Below are 27,456 nucleotides of genomic sequence, written 5' to 3' on the forward strand. Positions count from 1 at the left end.
CACCATTGGTGGCGGAAAATTGAGCAGGATCATGCAAAGCCATCTACTTGTATTGCATTTAAGACATTGTTTTATAATAATTTTGTCCCTCCAAATGAGCGGACAAGGGCTCTAGATGCGTGGTTCTTCATAGCTCAAAAGAGCTACTCTATCTAGGAATATGCAGACAAGTATAGAGAGATTCTGCTAAAGGTCCCTGAACATATTCTTGACTTTCTACAAGTGCATAAATTTGTCATGGGCTTAAAAGAAACCTTAAGGCCACTTGTCACGAAGGATAGATCTAAAACCTTGAATGAGACAGTGGAGCTTGCATTGGTCCTTGAAGATGGGAAGGCCCAGAGATTTCCTTGGACTAGAGGTGCATGCCCTGTCTTTACTCTTGCAGTTGCATCTAGTGCTCCTCGTGCAAAGGACACTAGAGAGGTGCATATGATCAAGATGGTGTCAAGTACCAAGAGGAAGGTATTTTCTATGGGAGAGCCCACAATAAATCCATGCTCACTCCACAGCAAAGGGAGAAAGCAATGAGAGGACTCTGTTACAGATGCCTGGGGCAACATAAATTTAAGGCTTGTCCTAAGAAGGCAAGAGTTAGTGCTCAAATGGTGCTTAATCCAATGCAAGATGTGGATAAGGCAAGAGATGACCTAGATGAGTCACCTCCACATGACTCTGGTTATCATGAATGGATCCTAGCCATCTCAGTAACAAAGAAAGTACCAACTGTGCCAGATGCAGTGTTATCGCCTGAGGCACAAAAGGGGTACTATTTGTTGACATTGAGCTCATTGTAATGAAAGGCATAGTGGTAGGATGCCATGTGCGTATTTTATTTGATTGGGGCTCTTCACATAATGTTATTAGCTCTAATCTTGTCAAGAAGCTAAATCTCAAGACTACCCCTTCTGAATATAGTTATTCGGTAGAGCTAGCTAACGGGATGGGTACAGAGACATGGGATTAGCAAGTCGTTGACCTCCCTGTACAGATCCAGTCCTATGAGGAAAGATTGGATTTTGAAATTACACGACTTGCAAGATTCGACCTAGTGTTGAGCAAGCAATGGCATGCAAAGAAGAGACCTATCATTGACTTCTCTTCTCATATTTATCAATTTGAGCACGAGGACCAACGATTGTTGATTTGTGAAGAACCAGATCTCCAAGAAGCAAAGATTCTCTCGATGACCAAGGCGCTCAAGATTGACTGTAAGTCTCTTTACTTTTGTTATATTTTAAATATTTCTAAATGTGTGTCAAAGGATGACACTGATAAAGGTGGAAGTTCCACAAGTATCCCTTTGGCCTTATCAAGTAAAATAAGTTCCCAATTTTTTTATGTATTTAAATCTGAACTACCAATGAAATCGGTTTGCAATTTGGATGTCGTACCAAGAAGTTATAGATCTCAGAAAATGTGCTCAGAAAGAGGAGAAAACACCCTTTTTCTTTTTTTTTACAAGGGGATGGAGGGCTCACAAGCTTGGTAGAAAGGGGATTCTATCCCACATGCAAAGTGCCACAAGGAATTTACCAAGGATAAAATGTGAAAGGGAGATGGTCATTCTCTCAAGTAAAAGAGAGACAGCTCTCTTGTGTGATGGAGTGTGCCTTGGCCTTGGTGGTGCTATTGGCCGCGGCTGCCTCACGTGATTGGCTTGCTGGGTTGCACTGGGCCTTATGGTGGATGTCGCCACCTATAGAGAAAGAGGCTTTTCATGTTGCGATGTATTTTGTGGTGTGTTGTAGAGATGCCTTCACACTGCCCACTCCTATGAGCTCTCGTGACTGCAGCAGCACGATCCCACCTGTGTGGCTGTAACAAAAAAAACCCCAAATCTCTCTTTTTTTTGGAAACCCATGAGCTTTGATACCAAATGTGAGAGAGAGAATAAAATTTATTGTTGTAGAGATGCCTTCACACTGCCCATTCCTATGACTGCAGCAGCACGATCCCACCTGTGTGGCTGTAACAAAAAAAACCCCAAATCTCTCTTTTTTTTGAAAACCCACGAGCTTTGATACCAAATGTGAGAGAGAGAAGAAAATTTATTGTGTGTCTTACTCACCTCCCAACCAAATATACTCTCTTCCCACCTTCTAATCGGGTCTCTAGGGCATGTTTTCATGGTGCACATGACCGGTGTTCCCAAATAGACAAGTCCTGCCCAATTTAGCAAGAAATTTGAGGGTATCCCCCAAGCTTCAAACCTTGGCACTTCTTGCCCTTGTCGAGGACACACTAATTAATGGCCTTCTTGGGCTACTTGCCCAACTGAAGGTTATTATGACTGACATATAATAAATCTACTCTTTATTGGAGATATGTCCCCCTTGTGAATAAGTGCTTATCAAATATCGACATCTTTGTGTATGCAATATAATGGATCTTAAAATACAATGTGGTCAATGAACCCTGCAACATGAATATCAATGATTTACCATTAGCCAAATATTAAGGGGAATTTTAATATGAACCAATTATGGACTAATGAATGCTTTATTACCCACTGAATTTACCGTATATCTTATTGAGAATCTCTAACTTGCATAGGGAGATTTATGACTTGGGGATTCTTCTAGTCGATATTTCTCATGAATTTTATAATTACAATCGTGACAATGACTAGTCAAAGGAATGCACAAAAATTATGTGTTACTTCTTTCATGGAGAGTAAGAAAGGAAGAGTCTATGGGAGCAAATTCTTCCCCTCTTGAACATGTTGTAGGTATGGTCCTTTACTAAAATAATATACCACTTATTCTTCATATTTTATCATGCTTGCTAACTTTTTTTATTTATAGGGTTTGGAGAAATATTGGATGATGTTTCTAGGCATGGAATGCATGATATCTATTAGTCTTATGAATTTGAATGCAATGTACTAGCATAATTGGTACCAAGACTAATAAAGGAGACATGGAGATATCATACATTCAGTACTATTAAAAAATATTGTTCACAGAGATCTTCTCAATATTACTTCAAGAAAAGGATGGTCTTTTGCTACATGAGAAAGTACTAAGAAGTATTCATATGTTCTTATCAGTTCCTTCCTATTTCGAGAAAAGAAGCCATAATAACATATCATGCCACATAACACATGAACAAGGAATATTGGATGTTTCATCTATCAAGAGAGCAAAGGAGCTATGGAGGGAGCTTGAAATAGTAAATCAAGATTCTACATGTTGGAGAATGAAAAAACAAAAAGATATAGCAATACGAAAAAAGTATGTAAGGCAATATTGGTTCCTTATTCTGTACAATCCAGAAGTGCAACAATATTACCAAGAATTAGACTACTTCAAGTGTGGGTGAAGTTGGATGTGTTCCTTTATGGCTAGAGAAAAATGATATTGTGCTAGCATATATGGATATGAATGACAAAATAATCAAACATGATGTGGTAAATTATGTAAATAGAGAAAAAAAGAATGCAAATTGGCATGGTTGGAACAAGATCACAATCAAAATAACTTACAGAAAGTTTATATGGAGGATGACTTCACCAAGGACTAGAATTGTTATATCACAATAGTACATGGATGGTTAGTATGAAAAAAAAAAGAGAAATGTTACCTTTTGGAGAAGTACATGATTTTTCAATGGCATGGATATCTTAAATCTATATGAAATAGAAGGCTTTTCACGAGCTATATACATTTCTATGTGTAAGTTATTTCAATAATGTTTGTTCTATAAAATCAATCCAAGGATTTCATGCCTTCAAAGTAGTATTTGCAATTTCATAAAAGATTACAATCTTGAATGTTGTATCTTATTGATATTTGACTTACACTTTTTTTTTATTTTTAGATTTTATTTTGAGATGGCCTCTAATGAAGTCACAGCTATAGATACACCTATGCATGAGCATATATTTTTACCTCTGCCATCAAATGGTCATGATCCTAACAAAAAGTATGAAAAAAAAATTTGAGTCATATTGTCGTAGTACAAAAAATCAAATTTATTATGCAAATCAAGCTATTATAAGACGGTGGGTGAAAGAAGTAGAGGAAAAATATAACAAGTGTAATCTACAATGAGAAAAAAAGGATCACATTCAATCCAAGAATCATGAGATTAGGCCACTCTACTTTCTAGGGACAAGTCATATTTAGAAAAAAGAAGATATCTATACATATTTTCTTCCAAAAAATATACAAACAAATAGAAAATTCAAGAAACAAAAGATGAAACGCTTCATGGAGAGCTCCTCTATGTTATGTTCTTTTACATATACTATAGCCTAATTTATTTTTAATCTTACTTATAATGCAAATTTTTTTGTAGAAATCAAGTAATTCTATGGTTGGAGAAGATAGTAAATATGATCAAGAAAGAACAAGTTTATTTCAAAAAAATTATTACCTTTTTGGACTTATGTTTTCTTAAATTATGATTTTGATTATATAATTTTATCGATATAAATTGTATTTATGTTATTTTTTATATATTTTTTCATTGTAGCAATCTCAAGCTTATCTTCTATTGAAGAAGAAAAGGATGATTTGAATCATAATACATGTAATACATAGAGATTTGTCAACAAAACTATGATATAGATCATATAGAAATTGATAAGAATTTTGATACGATGAGTATGATATTTTTAATCATGTTCAATAAAAAAATTTGGACCATTCTACTAATATATTTTATTTTCTTTTAAGGATGGCATGTTCAATAAGTATAAATCATTTATAGATATTCTTGAAAATGCTACATAGGTTAGTTATCTTTCAATGCTTTTTGGAAATTAAGTATTATCACATATCACAAATGTTATTAATGTTTATTTTTCATTATAGATTGAGGAAAACACTATGGTATCAAATAATCTTATAGTTCTAAATTGAAAAAGCAAAAGAATCCCAAAGGTAATAAATTATTTATCTTTCTTTTTATCTCTATAATTTTCATTAAATATTATCTTTGGTTAACTAATTTATTAGTGGAGTGAAAAGATGAAAGATAACATGAAGAAAAAGAAGAGAAAAGCTTTGAAGGATAGAGATAATTATAATAAATCCAATGTATTTTGAGTGTCTCTTAAGTTAAATACACTCAAATATAATAGAATTATTTATTTTGATAACATTACCCTTTTGTGATATTTAACAAGGAATTGAGAACTCCAATGCACTTGTAAAGAGCCATGCCATGACACTTGATAAAAGCCAATCATCTCAAGCTATATGTATGATGTTTACTTACTTTATGTGTAAATATAAAATATTTTTGCTAAAATATTTTTTTTGTAATTACAAAGTATGTTGAGTGGGGTGGATGAAGAAAAAATATTGTTAAAATATTTGGATATTGCTGTAAGAGAGGGAAAATAAAATAATGAGCATAAAATACCAGCTACACTAACTGGTATAAAAGATGTAAGGGACTGGATTCTTGACCATCAGATTATAATAATACAAGTCTCCTTCATCTTCTCCCTCTCTCCAGTTTTCATGGCTGTCTTCTCTCTCTTCATGTATTTCTCTCTCCATTTCTAGTCTTTCTCTCTGCTCGTCACTCTCTCTCTTTCTCTTATGCAGTCCTTCTCTCTCTTATGTAGTATTCTCTCCCCTCTTTCTCTCTCCCCAGTCCTCTCCTTAACAAGTGGTATCAGAGCCATAGGTTCTTGATCCAATTGGCCAATATTCCATTCAGTTATCTTTTTTTTAGTCACACAGATTTAAGAGCCACATGTACACATGTACAGACATGACATGAGGCAGCAGTGCAGCTACCAAGGATTTTTGGACCACAAGGACTGCAGGTCTAGAGCATTAATGGAGTCTTGGACCAAGTATGGTGTAACGTGTCCGCTTGTATTTTCAAGACACATCTTAGCAGTCCATCAGAAAGGATGTCTAGAAAGCTCCACCCGGCACTCCCATGGAATGTTACGAGGTTTGCGATCTAGGGCTTCCCACGTCTGCCATGTAGTGGAAGTATTCTGACCGTTTCCACTTAGAATCGACCTGAATTAGGGTTTTCCTTATTGGTAATTTCCTAACAGCAACTAGCGTCAAATCCAAGTGAACTACTTTACGCAGAAACGCCAGGTCCGAAGCTGATTCATGTTGCACTTGGTTCAAGGAGAATGGGAAACGAGAGGGATGCAAAGCTCAACCTCTTTGCCATAAGGCATAGTCCCATTCCGTTCCCCTAAAACAGCGTAAATTGGGTTCAATCATAACTCTAGGTCAACGCTTTTGTTGTTCATGTTCTTTGACGATCTTCCTACTGTTTATTGTGATTTGAGAAAAGTTCCCGGCCAACCGGGACCACCCATCCGTAGGACGGACCTATGGCCCATCCTCCGCACTTTCCTCGGGTTGTTTTAGTTATTTAATTATCTAACACATTAGTTGCACATGTAACAACCAGATTCTTTAATTAACCCGTTAGGCACTGGTTCCTTCACGTAATCTTATCACTTGACATAGAAAAACAATATCAGACAAGTTCATTATTAATATGTTATCATATTTATCTTTGAAATACAAAGAGTCCAGCTCGTAGGCTTATCCACAATCCGCCCGAAGGCTATCCAGCAATCCACAGGGATCACTAATCCAAGTTTTCACCCATAGACTAGTATGCGGGCCTCGAGATCCAATCCCGAGTCACATTAGCCTCTTGTGCAGGGCGCGGAAGGCGAGGGATTTACGGCCAGAGCCCCCCTGGCACCCAAGCGTCCTCCTGCTCCAAGTAGCGCTCAATGGAGACACCTCTCGCAGCGGGTTTGGTCCACTTTCCCGGCGCAGTCAACAACCCCCTGGTTACGGTCAGGTAGGCAGTTGGGGGTAACTGAAGCTGCCCCTCCCTTCAGGCCTTCAACCTAAAGTATAGATATCCATTTATCTTTTAATTCAATGATCAAACAAATCCAAACAGTGCTCTAAAATCTGTAGCAAGAATAAACATTTCCATTGATCGTTTTTGTTGGCAAACTGCTAAGGAATGAATCCTTTCTTTTGAATGCATCCAGCACTCGATCCGGGATGACTTGCAACTAGGCAAGATCCCCTATATCCTGGGTTAGGGCGTACCCTATTAGCCCGACTTGGTCAAACCTTAAGTTCATTGGTTATTTCAGTTTATCTGTTGGTCTTTAGTTTCAATCAATCTTCCTTACCCAAGAAGGATACCAAATTAGGATGATTATTCATTCTTTTGCAAGATAACTTGTGTAAGCACCCGCCAATCTCATTGCGAGAATTTGGCCATTTTCTTGTGATCCAATCACAAGATCATATGACTCCGCACTTGCCGCACAAGTGTCGCATCGAACTATGAGACTTATTCTACTCATTGACCGAAGTCATGAAACAATATATTCCTGATTATATTAGACTGACGTCGTTAGACCTAGGGTTTCCAAGTTCCTTCTTGTAAGAATATTAGGGACAAACCCTAGTTCACCTTCCAAATATGTTGCACTATCCCCTCATTTCAGCGAAAGTGGCCAAGTATTTAAGGTATAGGAGTTTCAGATTTAGCAATACGTAGCAATTAGGTTACGTATTAATTCCTAGTGAATTTATTGGAATTTAACCCATTCTAAATGAGTACTCCGCGGTTTTTAGGTTTATGCCAATTTGTTTAACTCTAGAAGATAGCTACGTTATCATTTCATAAACATATGACTCGTTGTCTATGCGTAAATTGCTCTTTCAACCCTAACTTGTCTATTTAAGGTCAGGCATAGATAAGGTTAATTTCAACTAATCTTCCAATAACTTGCGAATAAAATTTATGCTAAACAGGCAACCTTTTTCTTGATAATCTATGCAGTTGACAAACGATAATTCCTAGAGTTTATGCATCGTAAGAATCATTTCATGCTTGCACTTTCCATGATGATTCATTGCGAGGAGGATATAGGTTAATAGTGCGATACATAGTTTATACGTCTAGGCTTAAATGAAGTATACTATTTTAATGGACAATAATCTAGTTTATAATTTATTTCAATGCATAAAACTATTTGCTAGAAATGCATTTATGCTTTCTTTATTTTGCATGTTTCATTAAAAGTATTAATGACTAAGTTCCTTCGTTGTGAGCATTTAGGACAAAAGATATATCCTATTTCTAGCAATTAACCTTGCGTGATTGAATTACAACAATACCAAATAAAAATTAGGAAGGAAAACCTGGGCTTGGTGTGAGATGTCCACGTGGATGCCCGGAGATGACCCTCCCGCGGTTGCGCTTTGGACTTTCTTAGGAGGCATCGCAATTGTAGTCTTTCGGACGTGGAAGCAGCTTTAAAACTCCTCTTTGGAATTCCACAACCGCTCCCTTGCACCGTCCGTCGAAGTAGTTTTAGAAGGCTCCCTCCTTGACATAGGGATTTTGGAAGGGGGTGCTTCAAAATTTCTCACGACTAAGACCCATTGAAGCCATGGGGAAGGCTTAATGGCCTTTGTAAACTCGCACGAACGGGGAATAGAAAGGTGTGGAAAAGAAACAAGGTGCGGGAGAGCTCCAAGGGTTATTTTTGCATGGCCTAAGGGGGATTTTTAACAAAACATGGGGGGGAAAGAAAAGGTTATTTGGAGTAACCTTTTATGGGGAAAACCCTAAGGGGGAAACTCCAAGGGAAAATAATAACCGTAAAGGTTATAAGTAAGGGTCTAAGGACCTTTAGGGCAATTTGGAGGAAAGGGGTTTCAATACGCCACAAAGGAAGGCTAGAGAAGGTTTAAACACGGGGGAAAAGGGGTGGTTCCAAAGTCTAAAGAAAGGGGTTTAAGAAAGATTAAATACCCAGGGGTAATAGGACCTCTAAGCCCAACTCTTATTGGGGAAAAAGGGGGCTTATAGAGCTTAAACACAGGGGGGGAATGATTCCAAGGCCAATGAGAAAGGGGCTAAATGAAAATTTAAAATACCATGGGGTAATAAGACCTTTAAGGCCTTAGTTCTTTTGGGGGGAAAGGGGCTTATAAAGCCCAAGAAAAAGGGGCTAATGAGTTTAACACGAGGGGAAGGGGGGGGGGGGGGGGGGGGGGTGGTCGGTGGGTGGTTTTTGAAGCCAAGGGAAAGGGGGCTTATAGGGGGTTAAAACATGGGGGAAGGGTAATAAGCCCAAAAGAAAGGGGGTTAAGAAGGCCCCCCGCCCTTTGGAAGCTTCTAAGCTTCCAGAAGCTTACGTTGGAGGGGGGGGGGGGGGGGAAGGGTAATAAGATTTGGGGGTCGACTGTTGGCGGCACCATCTCTGACTCGATGACAGGGATTCGTCCTCTCAGCGTCGCGTCCCTTTGCCATAGGGTGGCCAGTGTAGAGTCCCTCCTCCCTTCTCTCCCACACGAACTCAGAGAATCTCCCCTCTCTTCTCTCCCTCACGTCTGGCAGTAGTGTCGTCTTCACGATCTCTGCCCTTTCCTTCTTTCACAGCCTACGGCCCCCATCAGTTATATAGGGGAGGGGATAAGATCCTCCCCCCCCCCCCCCCTTACATGTCGATGGGCATGAATCATTGCCCTAGCAAGCTCCAGCAAGGAGCTTGCCTCTCTTGCTATTCCCTTCTTCCTCCAGCTCGACAATCAACTGGAGGAGAGGGGAATTAATTAAAAAAAATTGCTTAAAAAATATTAACCTATGAGGGCTTTCATATAGTCCTTTCGAATTTCGGATTTGTTACATTCTCTCCCCCTTGGAGGAATCGAGATGTCCTCATCTCGAGATAAACTGGGGATATTGATGGTTGAGAGTGCCTTCATCTATCCAAGTGGCATCCTCTTCGGGATAATCTTTCCACTGGACGAGGCATTCTCTCAGGGTTCTGGATCTGAGTTGTCTCTCCCTAATATCTAAGATCCTATCAGGCCTTAGTTCAAGGACTCCTTGACTAGGCATTACAGTTTGTTTGTCATCAAGTATATGGTTAGGATTAGGTACATACTTCTTCAATAGGCTGATATGGAATACATTGTGAACCTTTAGGTTCTCAGGGAGTTGCAATCTATAAGCATTAGGTCCTAGGAACTTGAGGATCTTGTACGGTCTACAATACCTTGGACTTAGCTTCTTGCAATCTCCTAAAGATAGGGAACTCTTTTTAGGGCGTACGCAAATGAAGACCATGTCTCCTTCTTCGAAGACTCTATCTTGACGTTTCAAATCCGCGTATGCCTTTTGTCTATCCTTGGCAGCTTGGATGTCCTGTCTTATTGACTTTATTTGGTCATCCATCTCTTCCAACATCTGCCTTGAAGCTTCAACCCTTAAGATTGGATCTGAAAAGTTTAGGGGACTTCGACAGTCATGACCATACAATGCTTGGAAAGGGGTCATCTGAATGCTTTGTTGGTAAGAAGCATTGTAGGCAAACTCAACCAAAGGCAAGTATTGAATCCACCTCTTCGGCTCATGACAACAGTATGCCCTTAGCATATCCTCGATGACTCGATTTACCCGCTCTGTTTGGCCATCCGTTTGGGATGGTAAGCGGTGCTAAAACAGAGTTGAGTCCCATTAGCTTCAAAGATAGCTCTCCAGAAGTGTGACGTGAAGAGAGAATCACGATCACTAATGATTCTTCTGGGTAACCCATGTAGCTTGAATATCCCCTTGATAAACAATCTTGCAATGTCTGAGGCTTTATAGTTTATCTTTACTGGGATAAGGTGTGCAACCTTAGTAAGAATGTCAACCACAACCATGATGGAGTTGTATCCTCCCTGGACTTGGGGTAGGCCTACAACAAAATCCATGCTGATGAATTCCCATTTCATTTGGGGAATGTCAAGTGGTTGCAATTTCCCTGGCATCTTGACATGTTCGGCTTTGATATGTTGACAATACAAACACTCGGTGACATATTTGAGAACGTCACCTTTGAGCCTCTCCTAATGGTAGCTCTTTCTAACTGCATTAAGAGTCTTCGCATAGCCAGGATGTCCTGCGAAAGGGGAATCATGAGCTTCCCACAATATCTTCTGCTTAAGTGACTGGCTTGCTGGTATACACAGCCTTGTTCTATAGTAGACAAGCCCACTATTGATGGAAAATTCATGATACTTAGCACGTAGCTTTTGATTCTGATCCTTGATAGAGATCTCCCTTAGCATTGTTTGGTAGGCCGGATCATGGCATGCATCCTCTCTAGCTATCTCAAGTATAGGGTTGTTTGGCATAGATACTTTTGTAGCTAGAGATCTGGCTGTTGATGGATTCTGCAAGATTAGGGAATTAAGGAATGCCTTGTGACTAAGTGCATCGGCAACTACATTCTCTTTTCCTGGTCGATACTTAATTTCAAAGTCATACTCCTCCAACACTTCAATCCACCGACATTGCCTCATGTTGAGCTCATTCTAGGTAAAGATCCATTTGAGACTCTTATGGTCAGTTACTAGAGTAAACTTGTTACCCAACAGGTAGTGTCTCCAAAGCTTTAGAGCATGGATGACAGCTAGCAATTCCAGATCATCCGTAGCATAATTCTTTTCATGACTCTTCAATTTCCTTGAAGAGTATGCTACTGGATGACCTTCCTGCATGAGCACACATCCCAAGGCAAGTATGCTAGCATCAGTTACTACCTCGAACTCTTTATTGAGGTCTGGAAGTTTTAGAATAGGTGCTGATACCAAACTTTGCTTCAATCTGTCGAAGTTATTTTGTTCGGGAGTTGACCATGCAATGGAAGTTTGCTTCTTCAGTAAGTCTGTCAAAGGTGTTGCAATCAAAGCATAGTTTTTTATGAAGACCCTATACCATCTTGTCAATCCCAGAAAGTTGCATATTTCTTTGACAAATGTTGGTATTGGCCATTCAAGCACATCTCTGACCTTGGCTAGGTCCACTGAGATTCCTTCTGCCGATACTATGAATCCCAGATATTCAATCTGACGTTTGAAGAATGCACACTTCATCATCTTAGCATACAACTTATGTGATCTCATTGTCTCAAGGACAATCCGAAGTTGGGGTTCATGATCTTCTTCCTGCTTGGAATAGACTAAAGTGTCATCGAAGAAGACAAGCACGAAATCATCAAGATATGACCTAAAAATATCCTGCATTAACCTGTTGAAGGTGGCAGGTGCGTTCGTAAGTCTGAATGACATAACTAGGAACTCAAAGTGCCCATATCTTGTATTGAAAGCTGTCTTTGGGATATCTTCTTCCTTGATCCTTATCTGATAGTAACCTGACCTGAGATCAATCTTGGAGAAGATCTTTGCACCTTGAAGACGATCAAGAAGCTCATCTATTCTAGGAATAGGGTACTTGTTCTTGACCGTTGATTGATTCAATCCTCGGTAATCAATACATAATCGAAGTGTCCCATCTTTCTTTTTCTGGAATAGTACTAGAGCTCCCCATGGTGAACTGCTAGGATGGATGTAGCCCTGATCTAGCAGTTGCTTGAGTTGTTCCTTCAGCTCTATTGCTTCTAGTATGGACATTCTATAAGGTCTCTTTGCAATTAGCGCAGCTCCTGGTACTAACTTAATCTCATGATCCACTTCTCTTTGAGGCGAGAGTTCTATCAACTCTTCAGGGAATACATCCATTAGCCAAGAAGGTGGCACTAGACTCTTGCTTCTGATCTAACTTGTTGAGCTTAATCAAGTAGACAGGTAATCCCTTTCTGACTCCTTTTATGATCTAAGATACTTTGGCTAATTGGATTCTCAGCACTCCAGCCTCACTTTGGGCTGTGACTAATTCCCTTTCAGAATTTCGAAAGGAAACTTGGCCCTTTCCACAATGAATGTGGGCGTCATTAGGCTTAAGCCAATCCATTCCGAGTAGACACTCGTGGATACCCAAATTCATGACTCTGAATTTGACCGAAGTTTTCTTTCCTCCCAGAAAGAATTCCACCTTAGCAATTTGCCTGGTACAAGTAACCTCACGACCATTTGCCAATTCCATAAGTAAGGTAGGTGCTTCTACTGTGGCTATTCCTAATCTTTTTGCACATGTTGGTGAGATAAAGGAATGTGTACTGCCACAATCAATCAAGGTCTTGAAACTTTTACCTTGATAGTCCGACGGTGTCTAAATCACCGAGAACTGGCGATTCGACCCTTTCTTATGTAGGGCGGCATGGACTCTCACACTTTCAAACTCTGCTTCCATGGTCGGATCTTCCTCTTCTTCTTCTTCGCACCTTTGCCTATTGGCAACACAGACGGTTCTTCCTCTTCCTCGGGTAGCGGCTCCTTGATCATGGCCTGTTCCTTGGAAAGGCGCTTGGCGATGTCCTCCACCAAGCTTGGGACATTGCCTCTTGAAGTGACCGGGCTCGTTATAGTGGAAACAACAGAGGTTTCAGCCATTACCTTGAGTAGGAACAAAGTTGTTGACGTTGTTAGTCCTTGCTTTCTTTCTTTGTCCCTGATTATGACCTTGAACTCTCTTTATCTGAGGTCTGAATGCTCCTCTGTTCGGGTCATTATAAGACCAAGTTTTTTTACCCCTTGGTCTAGCCTGCACCTCCTGAATTATAGGCACCGCTCGAATGAGTGCGTCCTGAAGATCTAATGGACACATAGATTCGAAACGGGTATTTACTAGTGGATTTAAACCCGCACAAAATTTGGACACCTGCTTTGTCATGTCCATCTGTGGTGCATACTTAAGAAGTGAGACAAATTTAAAATAGTATGTGTCAAGCATGAGCCCCAGCTGTTTTAGCTCGTAGAACTCATTCATTTTCTGTGTGCGATATGCAGGTGGTAGGTATCTTCCTTGCACGGCTTTCTTCAGCTTCTCCTAGGTGACGGATCCCTCCGCGATCCCTTGATCCCTGCACCATTGCTTCCACCAAAGCCTAGCTTCGTCGGTGAGCTTTAGCTTGGCGAGCATAGCCTGATTGGCGGGTGCAGTACCGGCTGCTTCGAAGTAATCCTCCATGGATTCAATCCAAATTTCAGCATCAGCTTGAACGGACCTGCCTCTCCCGTCAAACTCGCGTGGCTTAATCTGTTTGAGAAGAAACTTCTTCTCCTGGATTACAGCAGTACTTGATGTAGGAGGCGAACTAGGAACCTGTACCTGGGGTTGTGCCTGGATAAAGGTTTCTTAACGTTATTATACGATAATCGTTATTTATTTATATTACATCTTCCATTCTGCTATCACGTAAGCATTGTAGCTACTTAACTTTTTATCAATTCTCATGCACAATCAGACATTGATAAAAGGAAGTCTTATTCGTATTTATATGGGCATAGCCCTTTTGGAATACAACATTTCTTGAGATGATAAGCCAACTGTTACATTTAGTTTGGGGAGAACAACGTTGTATTACATTTATCTATAGGAACTGTATAGTAGTATGGTTTCGGGTCATGGATCTTCAGGAACTGGTAAGTCATTGGAAGTTTAGGGTATCCTTTTTGTTGGAATCCATTCTTCTCATGGCGGCCCAACACTTTAATCCTGTCGGTGGGGATTACACAGGTTATTTCCTCATATACATATGAGTTCATCTCAACCCTCCGGCCTCGAATATGTAAAGTTGCGTTTACGTGACCTTCCACAAAAATGAACAGGTTCACGACTTTCAGGTCTTCCAACCACTTGATCCTTTTTAGGTTAGTTTGTAGGTAAGCAAACCGGTGCGGCTATACAGTAGATTCCTGAGGCATCCGTCCATCTTCGTTCCATGTACAAAGATGATGGATTATAGATTTGCTCCAGAATGTTCATCATCTCAACTCTTTGTCGATAATGCGGAGAATGCATTGCAGTCATAAACATGATTCGAAATACTAAGAAATTGTTCCACGCTTCGTAATTTTGCAAGACAACATTGAAGGTAAGGAAATGTTTGGAACATCAACATTTGCTTTACTTCTTCTTATTAAGATTTCATAAAACAATTCCGTTGTTGGTTGGCTTTGATACCAACTGTAACATATCCGCTTGTATTTTCAGGACATGTCTTAGCAGTCCATCGGAAAGGATGTCTAGAAAGCTCCGCCCAGCACTCCCATGGAATGTTACGGGGTTTGCGATCTAGGGCTTCCCGCGTCTGCCACGTAGCGGAAGTATTCTGGCCGTTTCCACTTAGGATCAACTTGAATTAGGGCTTTCCTTATTGGTCATTTCCTAATAGCAACTAGCGTCAGACCAAAGCGAACTACTTTACACAGAAACGCCAGGTCTGAAGCTAATTCACTCTACACTTGGTTCAAGGAGAATGGAAAACGAGAGGGATGCAAAGCTCAACCTCTCTGCCATAAGGCATAGTCCCATTCCGTTCCCCTAAAACAGCGTAAATCGGGTTCAATCATAACTCTAGGTCAACACTTTTGTTGTTCATGTTTTTTGATGATCTTCCTGCTGTCTATCGTGATTTGAGAAAAGTTCCCGGCCAACCGAGACCACCAATCCGTAGGACGGGACCTATGGCCCATCCTCCGCCTTTTTCCTCGAGTTGTTTTAGTTATTTAATTACCTAACACATTAGTTGGACATGTAACAACTAGCTTCTTTAATTAACCCGTTAGGTACTGGTTCCTTCACGTAATCTTATCACTTGACATAGAAAAACAATATCAGACAAGTTTCTTATTAATAGGTTATCATATTTATCTTTGAAATACAAAGAGTCCAGCCCGTAGGCTTATTCACAATCCACCCGAAGGCTATCCAGCAATCCACAGGGATCACTAATCCAAGTTTTTGCCCGTAGACTAGTATGTGGGCCTCGAGATCCAATCCCGAGTCATGTTAGCCTCTTGTGCAGGGCCCGGAAGGCGAGGGATTTACGGTCAGAGACCCCCCTGGCACCCAAATGTCCTCCTACTCCAAGTAGCGCTCAATGGAGAGACCTCTCACAGCGGGTTTGGTCCACTTTTCCGGTGCTCTCAACAACCCCCTTGGTTAGGGTCAGGCAAGCAGTCGGGGGTAACTGAAGCTGCCCCTCCCTTCAGGCCTTCAACCTGAAGTATAGATATCCATTTATCTTTTAATTCATTGATCAAACAAAGCCAAACAGTGCTCTAAAATCTGTAGCAAGCACAAACATTTCCATTGATCCTTTTTGTAGACAAACTGCTAAGGAATGAATCCTTTCTTTTGAATGCGTCCAGCACTCAATCCGGGATGACTTGCAACTAGGCAAGATCCCCTATATCCTGGGTTAGGGTGTACCCTATTAACCCGACTTGGTCAAACCTTAAGTTCATTGGTTATTTCAGTTTATCGGTTGGTCTTTAGTTTCCAATCAATCTTCCTTACCCAAGAAGGATACCAAATTAGGATGATTATTCATTCTTTTGCAAGATAACTTACGTAAGGACCTACCAACCTCATTGCGAGAATTTGGCCATTTTCTTGCAATCCAATCACAAGATCATATGACTCCGCACTTGCCACGCAAGTGTCGCATCGAACTATGAGACTTATTCTACTCATTGAACGAAGTCATGAAACAATATGTTCCTGATTATATTAGACTGGCGCCGTTAGACCTAGGGTTTCCAAGTTCCTTCTTGTAAGAATCTTAGGGACAAACCCTAGTTCACCTTCCAAATATGTTGCACTATCCCCTCATTTCAGTGAAAGTGGCCAAGTATTTAAGGTATAGGAGTTTCAGATTTAGCAATACGTAGCAATTAGGTTACGTATTAATTCCTAGTGAATTTATTGGAATTTAACCCATTCCAAATGAGTACTCCGCGGTTTTTAGGTTTATGCCAATTTGTTTAACTCTAGAAGATAGCTACGTTATCATTTCATAAACATATGACTCGTTGTCTACGCGTAAATTGCTCTTTCAACCCTAACTTATCTATTTAAGGTCAGGCATAGATAAGGTTAATTTCAACTAATCTTCCTATAACTTGTGAATAAAATTTATGCTAAACAAGAAATCTTTTTCTTGATAATCTATGCAGTTGACAAACGATAATTCCTAGAGTTTATGCATCGTAAGAATCATTTCATGCTTGCACTTTCCATGATGATTCATTATGAGGAGGATATAGGTTAACAGTGCGATACGTAGTTTATACGTCTAGGCTTAAACGAAGTATACTATTTTAATGGACAATAATCTAGTTTATAATTTATTTCAATGCATAAAGCTATTTGCTAGAAATGCATTTATGCTTTCTTTATTTTGCATGTTTCATTAAAAGTATTAATGACTAAGTTCCTTCGTTGTGAGCATTTAGGACAAAAGATATATCCTATTTCTAGCAATTAACCTTGCGTGATTGAATTACAACAATACCAAATAAAAATTAGGAAGCAAAACTTGGGCTTGGGGTGAGATGTCCACGTGGATGCCCGGAGATGACCCTCCCGCGGTTGCGCTTTGGACTTTCTTAGGAGGCATCGCAATTGTAGTCTTTCAGACGTGGAAGCAGCTTTAAAACTCCTCTTTGGAATTCCACCACCGCTCCCTTGCATCGTCCATCGAAAGTAGTTTTAGAAGGCTCCCTCCTTGACGTAGGGATTTTGGAAGGGGGTGCTTCAAAATTTCTCACGACTAAGACCCATTGAAGCCATGGGGAAGGCTTAATGGCCTTTGTAAACTCGCACGAACAGGGAATAGAAAGGTGTGGAAAAGAAACAAGGTGCGGGAGAGCTCCAAGGGTTATTTTTGCATGGCCTAAGGGGGATTTTTAACAAAACATGGGGGGGAAAGGAAAGGTTATTTGGAGTAACCTTTTATGGGGAAAACCCTAAGGGGGAAACTCCAAGGAAAAATAATAACCGTAAAGGTTATAAGTAAGGGTCTAAGGACCTTTAGGGCAATTTGGAGGAAAGGGGTTTCAATACGCTACAAAGGAAGGCTAGAGAAGGTTTAAACATAGGGGAAAAGGAGTGGTTCCAAAGCCTAAAGAAAGGGGTTTAAGAAAGATTAAATACCCAGGGGTAATAGGACCTCTAAGCCCAACTCTTATTGGGGAAAAAGGGGGCTTATAGAGCTTAAACACAGGGGGGGAAATGATTCCGAGGCCAATGAGAAAGGGGCTAAATGAAAATTAAAAATACGAGGGGGGGGGAGGGGGTGATTCCAATATCCACGGGAAAGGGGCTTAAGGATTTAGAAACTGAGGGGGGAAGGGTGGTTTTTGAAGCCAAGGGAAACGGGGCTTATAGGGGGTTAAAACACGGGGGAAGGGTAATAAGCCCAAAAGAAAGGGGGTTAAGAAGGCCACCCCCCTTTTGGAAGCTTCTAAGCTTCCAGAAGCTTACATGGGGGGCCGGGGGGGTAATAAGATTTGGGGGTCGACTGTTGGCGGCACCATCTCTGACTCGATGACAGGGATTCGTCCTCTCAGCGTCGCGTCCCTCTACCACCACAGGGCGGCCAGTGTAGAGTCCCTCCTCTCTTCTCTCCCACACGCACTTAGAGAATCTCCCCTCTCTTCTCTCCCTCACATCTGGCGGCAGCGTCGTCTTCACGATCTGTGCCCTTCCCTCCTTTCACAGCCCGCGGCCCCCCTCAGTTATATAGGGGAGGGGATAAGATCCTCCCCCCCCTTACGTGTCGACGGGCATGAATCATTGCCCTGGCAAGCTCCTGCAAGGAGCTTGCCTCTCTTGCTATTCCCTTCTTCCTCCAGCTCGACAATCGGCTGGAGGAGAGGGGAATTAATAAAAAAATTTGCTTTAAAAATATTAACCCTATGAGGGCTTTTATATAGGCCTTTCGAATTTCGGATTTGTTACATTTGGTGGTGGGAAGATTGAAGTTAGCAACTCGTTGGTCATTTTAGGCCTTTTTTTAATGGTATTTTCCTTAAAAATAGTGGTAACAAGAGTAGAAGAGGATATACTTACTATTACTTTTCAAGGAGAGTCTTTCTCTCTCTTTCTTTTCAAGCTCCTCTCAAGCTTCCATGGAGGAGATCAGCCAGCCCATTCTTCCTTACTATCATTACTGGTTTCCATCATGCTCTTATTTTTTGAAGCATCGAATCTCTCCTTTCTATGGCTTTTGCTTATGCTACTATTGGAACCTTTAAGGAAGATTTTCCCATCTGCCGGCGGCCTGTAAATGGCCTCTGAATCGATAAGTCTCACACTCAACAAGCATTGGTCCATTGCCTTGTCTTGCTTTAGCAATAGCTTCAGGTGCTACATCTCTAACCTTCAAAACATCCATACAATCCACATGCGCTCCAAGCCCAAAAGCAAGTCCCAGGCGGGTATCTAGCATGGCATCAATAACCTTGACAACTACGGATGTTATTGACAAGAGTAGCAGAAAAATTTTGAATTGAGACTACTCCAACAACATTCTATAGCTTATTCCTTTCAAATTTCTACAAGTATCAAACTCTCGCTTAATGGATGGGCTTGTTGTGAAAAATAGCAACCTAAGAAATATTGCATTGAGCGCATTAGTGAGCATCTGAACAAAGAAGATCAAACTGTGAATTTGCAAGACTGGTTCAATGCAATTGATATAGACAAGAATGGAATGATCTCATTGGAAGAGATTCAACAGAGCTCAGTAGCTCTCATCATGCTTAGAGAAAGGAAATGTCAAATGTAAAGTGGATCAGTACTATTAATACTTTAGCTAAAGACAAGCCGTGGAGTTTGCATGAATCAAAAGTCTAGGAGATATTGAGTGTGATTGCATGACATTACAGACATGTAGTTTAATGATGGCATTGCGGACATATACTTTGATGTTGACATTGCATATAGGTACTTTGATGGTCACATCGAGGGCGTTGCAAACAAGGTAGTCTGATGACGACATTGTCAATAGGGGTATGCTATGCATGCAATCAAAAGCTAGGCCCAAAAATTTGAAGGACTTGCAAGCTACTACGAATCCCATTGTATCAAGCACATGCATACTTGATGGCATATGTGCTCGAGCAATAACAGCACTAAAATCACATGGCATTGCAAGCAGGTTGAAAGAAAGATCTGGTGTGCTTTCTCACAGAGCTAGGTGGCTGTTTGTAACACTCTAGAGGCATGAGATGCACTAAGGCATTAAAGCTGCCAGAGGGAATTTTCATCTAAAAGAACAAGCTCAGCAACCTTTGTGTTGATGTCAACAAATACCTACTAAAATTACAGCACCCCCCCTCCAAAGATAACTATACTTCCATATCTATCTGAGTTGCATTAGAGACTAAGATCTCACGCTACTTAGACACTACTGCATGCATTTTAGATCTCTGACTGATAAGATTATCATGTTAGAGAAAGGACATGCTAATTGCTTCAATGATTCCAAGGAAGGTGAATTGTTGACTAATTGTGCAACCCTGGAGCTTTGACCATGCTGCAATAGCTTCTAAGCAAGATCTTTGATTGCTAAAGACTGATCTTGGTACTTGACAGAGATGAACCAGCTGCTACTAGAGGCATCAATGCTAATCTTAGCAGTTGACATAGCTTATTAATGCAATTCACCATGTGGAAGACAAGAACAGAAATAGAGAAGTTATGCAGCTTTGTTGATGCTCATCAAACAAGAAGATTCTGAAAGCAACTTGCTTACAATTGTTGAGATATCGAGCTCCACTCGTGATATGCCAAGGTGACCATTGTGCATTTATGTCACTGACTTGTTAGCTGCAGATGCAGTTGGTACACCGCCCATGAATAATAGCTAGATGATAGCTATCCTTATCTACTCTAGTTCGTGGCTCAATTAGTATGCCACCTTAGTTAGTTGAGTTTGGTTTGAGACCCATATATAGGGTTCTTCTATTTTCTCTGTACTAGAGTTCTTTTTTGGCTTACACATCTAAGAAGAGGAAAACTATTTTCAGCCTCCACCTTTGTGTGTATTCCCCCATTGTGCAAGTGAGAAAGCTACAAGTGAGACTCCTTCCTTCTCTCCCACAATCTTGACATGGTATCAGAGCCTGGTTTGTGGTAAGGAGCTCAAGAAAGCAAACCAAGTTTACGGTGTTCTGGTAAGAGGACCAGTGTTGCTTTCATTTTTCGAGTTTGGGAGCAAGTCTCTACAAGTAGCACAGCCGGAAAATGCAAGAGTGCATTGTCTCAAATTGAGACGCCCTTCGCTGTGTAGGAAGAGGGCAGTATATGCTACGGGTAAGGGCTTTAGCCCTTGGTTGCCCTGTTTTTTTGATTTGAGGCCATTTCGGGGCCTGTTTTGGAGGCGAAAGTTTTTCACACGAACTCAAGAAAATGCCCTGTTTTTTTTGTTGTGTGACCATTGTTCTGCGGCTCGGTGAAAAGTTACCGTAAAAATTGCATCGTATGCTTGTGCGCAGAGACATTGGGAGTTATAGAATCATCCTTGTTGCCTGTTGATGCAAAATCGTCACTAGGAAGTGACTGTGTGGTCAAATACCACTTTCGTCAATTTTGCAGATTTGCCCTTGTGAGGTTGAAGCTGCATTTTTTGCAATGATAGAATTTCTTGCAGTGTTTTGTAATGGCGTCTGATTCTCTTTCACAGATTGTCACTGAAAAGCTTGACAAGAACAACTTCCAAGCATGGAAGTTTAGAATGACAAATTTCCTTATGGGAAAAGGATATTGGAAATTCGTTGCAGGAAATGAAGAAGAACCAGTTCTTCCTGATGTTCCCAATCAACAGCGAATGCAGGCATTTAAAGAATGGCATGAGAGAGCCAGAAAAGTTATGTACTGGCTGTCTATCAATATTTCAGACTCTATGATTGTGCATATTCAGGATGCAAGTACGCCAAAGGAGGCATGGGATACTTTGTCAAAAATGTATAGCACAAATACGCAAGCCAGGAAAATGCAGCTCAAGCAAGAGTTGCACAATGTGCAAAGAGAAAGTATGAGCATCAATGACTACCACATGAAGGTGAAAAAGATTGCAGATGCACTTGCTTCCATTGGGTCGCCAGTGGAAGATGATGATTTAGTTTCTGTGACCTTGAATGGTCTAGGAAAGGATTATGCACGGTTCCGAACATCCATTTCTGTCCGTGAAAGATTTCCTGATTTTGAGGAGCTGATTGCTCTTCTAATTTCTGAGGAGCAGAGAAATGGTGGTGCATCTTCTTCAGGAGGAACTTCAAAGGAAGCTGTCTTCTACTCAAACGCTAAAAGAGGTAGAGGCAGAGGTAGAGGAGGTTGATCTGGAGGCCGTGTTAGAAATTAGAATATGCAGCAAACTCAAGAAAACCACTCCTATGGAGGAGGATGTGGTAACTCTAGAGGCAGGGGGAGCCAAAGAGGTCGTGGTGGATGGCAAAGAGGCCAAAATGCAAACAGCAATGTTGAATGCTACTACTGTGGTAAAATGGGTCATATGGCTAAAGACTGCTATAAAAAGCAGAATGACATCATGAATGGAAAATTGCAACAAGGGAATTATGCATCTTCTAGTAGACAGGGTGATGACAGAAATGAGCATTTATTTATGGTGCAGTACATGAACAATTATGTGACAAGTACAGAAGAAAGCAACGAAGTGTGGTATGTTGACTCAAGTGCGTCAAACCACATGACAGGTCATGCAAAATGGATGCAAGATGCAAGGAAAATAGAAAAATTAGGATTTGTGGAGACAGGTGATGATACTGCACATCTTATTGTGCAGATTGGAAAATTTCCTTTGTCTATGCAGGATGGGAAATAGAAATGTCAGATGTATTTCATGTCTCGAATATCACCAAGAATCTGGTTTCTGTTGGTCAAATGGTTGAGCAGGGCTTGCAGATCAGATTTAATCCTCATGGATGCTTTGTTGAGGATATGAAAAATAAAGGTCGCTTGATAGCAAAAGGAAAGAAGAAGGGCAAAATGTTTATGTTGGATGCAGACATGCCTGAATGGAGTATAGCAATGTTTGCACATGGGACCGGTGTAGTTGCAGATATTGATATCTGGCATAAACGCATTGGTCATGTTAATGTACAGCGACTTAAATCAATGCAGGCCCAAAATATTATTGCAGGATTGCCTAAATTCAAGGTTGCAGAAATGCATAAGGCATGTGAAGCTTGTCAATTTGGAAAACAGGCAAGGAAACCATTTCCTAGACATATTCAAGAGAGTAAGAAGCCATTGGAAATAATCCACTCTGATGTGTGGACTACTAAAGCTGCATCTATTGGAGGCTATCATTATTTTGTCACTTTTATTGATGACTATAGCAGAAAAGTTTGGGTGTATTTTATGAAAAAGAAAAGTGAAGTGTTTGGGCATTTCAAAACTCTTAAAGCTATGGTTGAAAAAGAAACGGGCCTGCAAATAAAATGCCTAAGGTCAGATGGAGGGGGAGAGTACCTCTCAAATGAGTTTGCAAGATTCCTGCAGGAGCATGGCATAAAGCAGCAATATTCATGCAATCATACCCCACAACAAAATGGAATTGCAGAAATGAAAAATAGGCATATTGGAGAGGTATCTCATGCCATGCTCAACGAAAAAGACCTGCCAGATTTTTGCTGGGCTGAAGCAGTTGCTACAGCAGTCTACATAATGAACATGACTCCCACTGCAGCAATACATGGGATGACTCCAGAGGAGAGGTATACTGGTAGGAAACCAGATATTTCTCATTTGAAAATTTTTTGTTGCATTGCCTATGTTCATGTGCCAGATGAGTTGAGATCCAAGTTGGATCCAAAAGCTGAGAAGTGCATCTTTATTGGTTACTCTCTGCAGAGCAGAAAGGGTATAGATGCTATAACCCTTCTACTTATAAGTTTACAGTGAGCAGAGATGTTGTTTTTATGAGATGAGTAGCTGGTATAAACCAGTAAATGTGATTGATGATGTAGATACACAAAATGGTAATGTTGCACAGAATTCACAGCAATAGTCACAAAATATTAGTGGATCTGGAGTGTCCTCTAGCAGTGGTTCACATTCTTCTCCATGGACAGGCAGATTGAGATCAGGAGAATCTCCTCAAAACAATGCAGATAGTGGTATGCAGGTTTCAAGAAAAGGAAAAGAGAAGTTAGATCAGCCCATGTTTGATGTGAATGCTGGTCACTCTTATGTGGATGGTGAATCCAGTGGCTCAAAACAGAGCATTGATGATGAGTTAGGTATTCCTTCTATTGTTACACCTGGAGTAAGGAAGACCAGGGATGTTTTGAGAGCACCTAGGAGTGAACCTACTTTGCGCAGGTCTACCAGAGCTAGGTATCCTGTGTGGATAGGCTGAAATATGATGGATTTACAGCCATTTACTATGCCTATATGGTCAAAGTGATACAGGAACCAGAACCCACTTCTTTTGAGCAAGCCATGGGAAAAGAAAAATGGGAGAAAGCCATGGATGAAGAAATGGATGCCTTGGAAGAAAATGCTACATGGGAATTGGTACCTTTGCCTAAAGATAAGAATGCAATTGGTTGTAAGTGGGTTTATAAGGTGAAGCACAATGCAGATGGTTCTGTGAACAGATACAAGGCAAGATTAGTAGTCAAGGGATATGCACAAACATATGGCATTGATTATGAACAAACATTCAGTCCGGTTGCAAGGATGGCAACCGTAAGAGCAGTCATTGCTATGGCTACATCAAAGGGATGGTCTTTACATCAGATGGATGTAAAGAATGCCTTCTTGCATGGTGATTTGCAAGAAGAGGTCTATATGGAGCAACTACCAGGTTATGTGCATGCTGTTCATCGTGAGTTTGTTTGCAGGTTGAAGAAAGCCTTGTATGGCTTGAAGCAAGCACCTAGAGCAGGGTCTGACAAGATAGGACAGTATCTTGTCACTATTGGCTTTCAGATTTCCAAGGCAGATTTCTCACTTTATGTGAGAAAAACAGAGAAAGGTATTATGCTACTTGTCATTTATGTTGATGATTTGATTATGACAGGTGATAGTGATGAAGATATCCTTCATGTGAAAATGCTATTGAAGCAAAAGTTTGAGATGAAGGATTTGGGAGAGCTGTGTTATTTCTTGGGCATTGAGGTGATTAGATCACCAAGTGGGATACGGCTCTTGCAGAGGCAGTATGGATTGACATGCTGTCCAAATATGGGATGACATGCTGTAAGCCTATTTCCGTTCCTTTGGAGCAGAATGTGAAGTTGAGCGCAGATACAGGTGAGCTTCTGGAAGACCCTACTATGTACAGACGCATAGTAGGAAGTTTGATTTATATGACTATTACCAGGATAGATTTGAGCTATGTTATTGGATTGGTAAGTCAGTTTATGCAGGCTCCAAGGAAACTGCATTTGGATGCGGCTAGATGCATACTCAGGTATGTGAAGTCCACATTGCAGTATGGACTATTTTATGAGACTGGGGTTCAGATACAGTTGCATGGATACACTGATGCTGATTGGGCTGGTAGTATTTCTGATAGACGATCTACCAGTGGATATGTGTTCTCTTTTGGGAGTGCTGCAATCACTTGGAGCAGCAAGAAACAGCCTTCAGTTGCCTTGTCAAGCACAGAGCCTGAGTACAGGGGTGCAACAATGGTTGCATGTGAGGTAGCTTGGTTGCATAAGGTACTTTATGATATGCATCAACCTACAGATGGGCCAATTGTCCTTTATTGTGACAATATGAGTAGTATACACTTGGCAAATAACCAAGTCTATCATACTAGAACAAAGCACATTGAGCTGCATTATCACTATGTGCGGGAGAGGGTTTTACTAGGTCTTATTGATCTAGTATATGTCAGCACAGAGGATCAAGTAGCTGACATATTTACGAAGGCATTGGGCGCAGAGAAGCTACACAATTTCAGAGACCTACTTGGTATGCAGGAATTGGGATTGAGCTCGAGAGGGAGTGTTGAGATATCGAGCTCCACTCGTGATATGCCAGGGTGACCGTTGTGCATTTATGTCATCGACTTGTTAGCTGTAGATGCGGTTGGTACACCACCCATGAATAATAGCTAGATGACAGCTATCCTTATCTACTTTAGTTCGTGGCTCAGTTAGTATGCCACCTTAGTTAGTTGAGTTTGGTTTGAGACCCATATATAGGGTTCTTCTATTTTCTTTGTACTAGAGTTATTTTTTGGCTTACACAACTAAGAAGAGGAAAACTATTTTCAGCCTCCACCTTTGTGTGTATTCCCCCATTGTGCAAGTGAGAAAGCTACAAGTGAGACTCCTTCCTTCTCTCCCACAATCTTGACAACAATGGCAACTGATTTCAATAGCTTCAACTCTAGTGAACAAGGTTGGCTTCAAACACAGGCTAATATTGACAAACTTGGAGCTTTAATTGATCGATATATTGCTCTTATGAAGGTGGACAAAGACAATAGAGAAAGAATTGAATCAAGTATAGATTCTCATTACCCTAAGTATTATCAACAGCATGATGAGTATTATGGTCATGATGAGTATTCTCATGGGCATTATGCACCCGATGCTTATGCTTATGGCCAACATGTATATGCTGATGGTACACACTATGATCTTCATGCATGTTAATGCTTATAGATATGATGTATCATGTTATAATGTAGAGTATCATTCCATTGAACCTTGGCAGTAGAATGGCTATTATGGGCAACATGCTTATGCTTATGAGCATCCACCTTTTCAGCAACATAGTCATGATTACACATGTGAACCTTCCTTAATTCAACAACCAAATTCTTATGGACATGACAATAATGGTCATGCTTATCAGTACTCTTCTAACTTTGGAGCAACAAGTTCATAACTACCACGGTATCCTATATCCCAATCAGTTCATACCTCATGATCACCCAAATGTAATGATGAGTTCTTTTCAAGGTGTTGATTATGCAAAAGAGAGCAATGAGCAAACCTAAATAGCAAGAAGGGGATAATGAGCAACATGATCAACAAGAAGATGTACACAGTACAGAAAATCATGTTGAGATGATGAAGGAAAATCATGCTAACATGATGAAGGAAATGCGTCACATGAGAGCCATCATGGACACACTTAATGCCAATTTCTCTAAGTGGTTGGAGATGCAACTGAACGGAAAAGAGCAAGAAGACCAAGAATATGTACAAGAAGGGAACAGTGAAGAGCAAGATGTACAAGAGGGGAACAGTGAGAGCAAGATGTACAAGCTCATGACATATTAGCTAAAGAATTACTTGAGGCACTCACAGAAGTAGATGGTTATGCTGAAGGTTTTATACTCTTAGAGAAATCTCATGGTGACCTTCTTGAGCATTAGTTTACACTTAATCAAGGTTTACAATAGTCATTGAACGCATTTGATAGTGAGTATCTTGATCATGGTTACGATGACTAGTATATGTATGATGATGATGTAATACATGATGATTTGGGCATACATGAAGATGAAGATGACATTGTGCTTCCCTATGATCCGAGAGACTATGGATATGATTATGGACTTGATTATGGGGATACTTCCTTGTATCCATTTGACCCGGGTGGATTGGAATATGTGGTTGATGACCATTCTCTTCTCTTGGACAATCATTATGACGGAATATCTTTTGATCCAGGAGGTTAATGGATTGCTTCAGGTCTCATTTAGACCAGCATCCATCTTGCATGCATTTTTTTTTTTGCTAAACTCTT

General features: G+C 40.5%; 1 pseudogene; it reads left to right on the top strand.

The window, feature by feature from the left end:
• Window positions 1-237: 237 nt before the first annotated feature.
• Window positions 238-2,863, top strand: LOC148041546 (uncharacterized; annotated as a pseudogene).
• The last annotated feature ends 24,593 nt before the right edge of the window (window positions 2,864-27,456 follow it).

Source organism: Lygodium microphyllum, chromosome 1 (genome assembly GCF_053477565.2).
Source record: "Lygodium microphyllum isolate KBCC chromosome 1, Lygodium_microphyllum_v1.1.10, whole genome shotgun sequence".
NCBI classification, from domain to species: domain Eukaryota; kingdom Viridiplantae; phylum Streptophyta; class Polypodiopsida; order Schizaeales; family Lygodiaceae; genus Lygodium; species Lygodium microphyllum.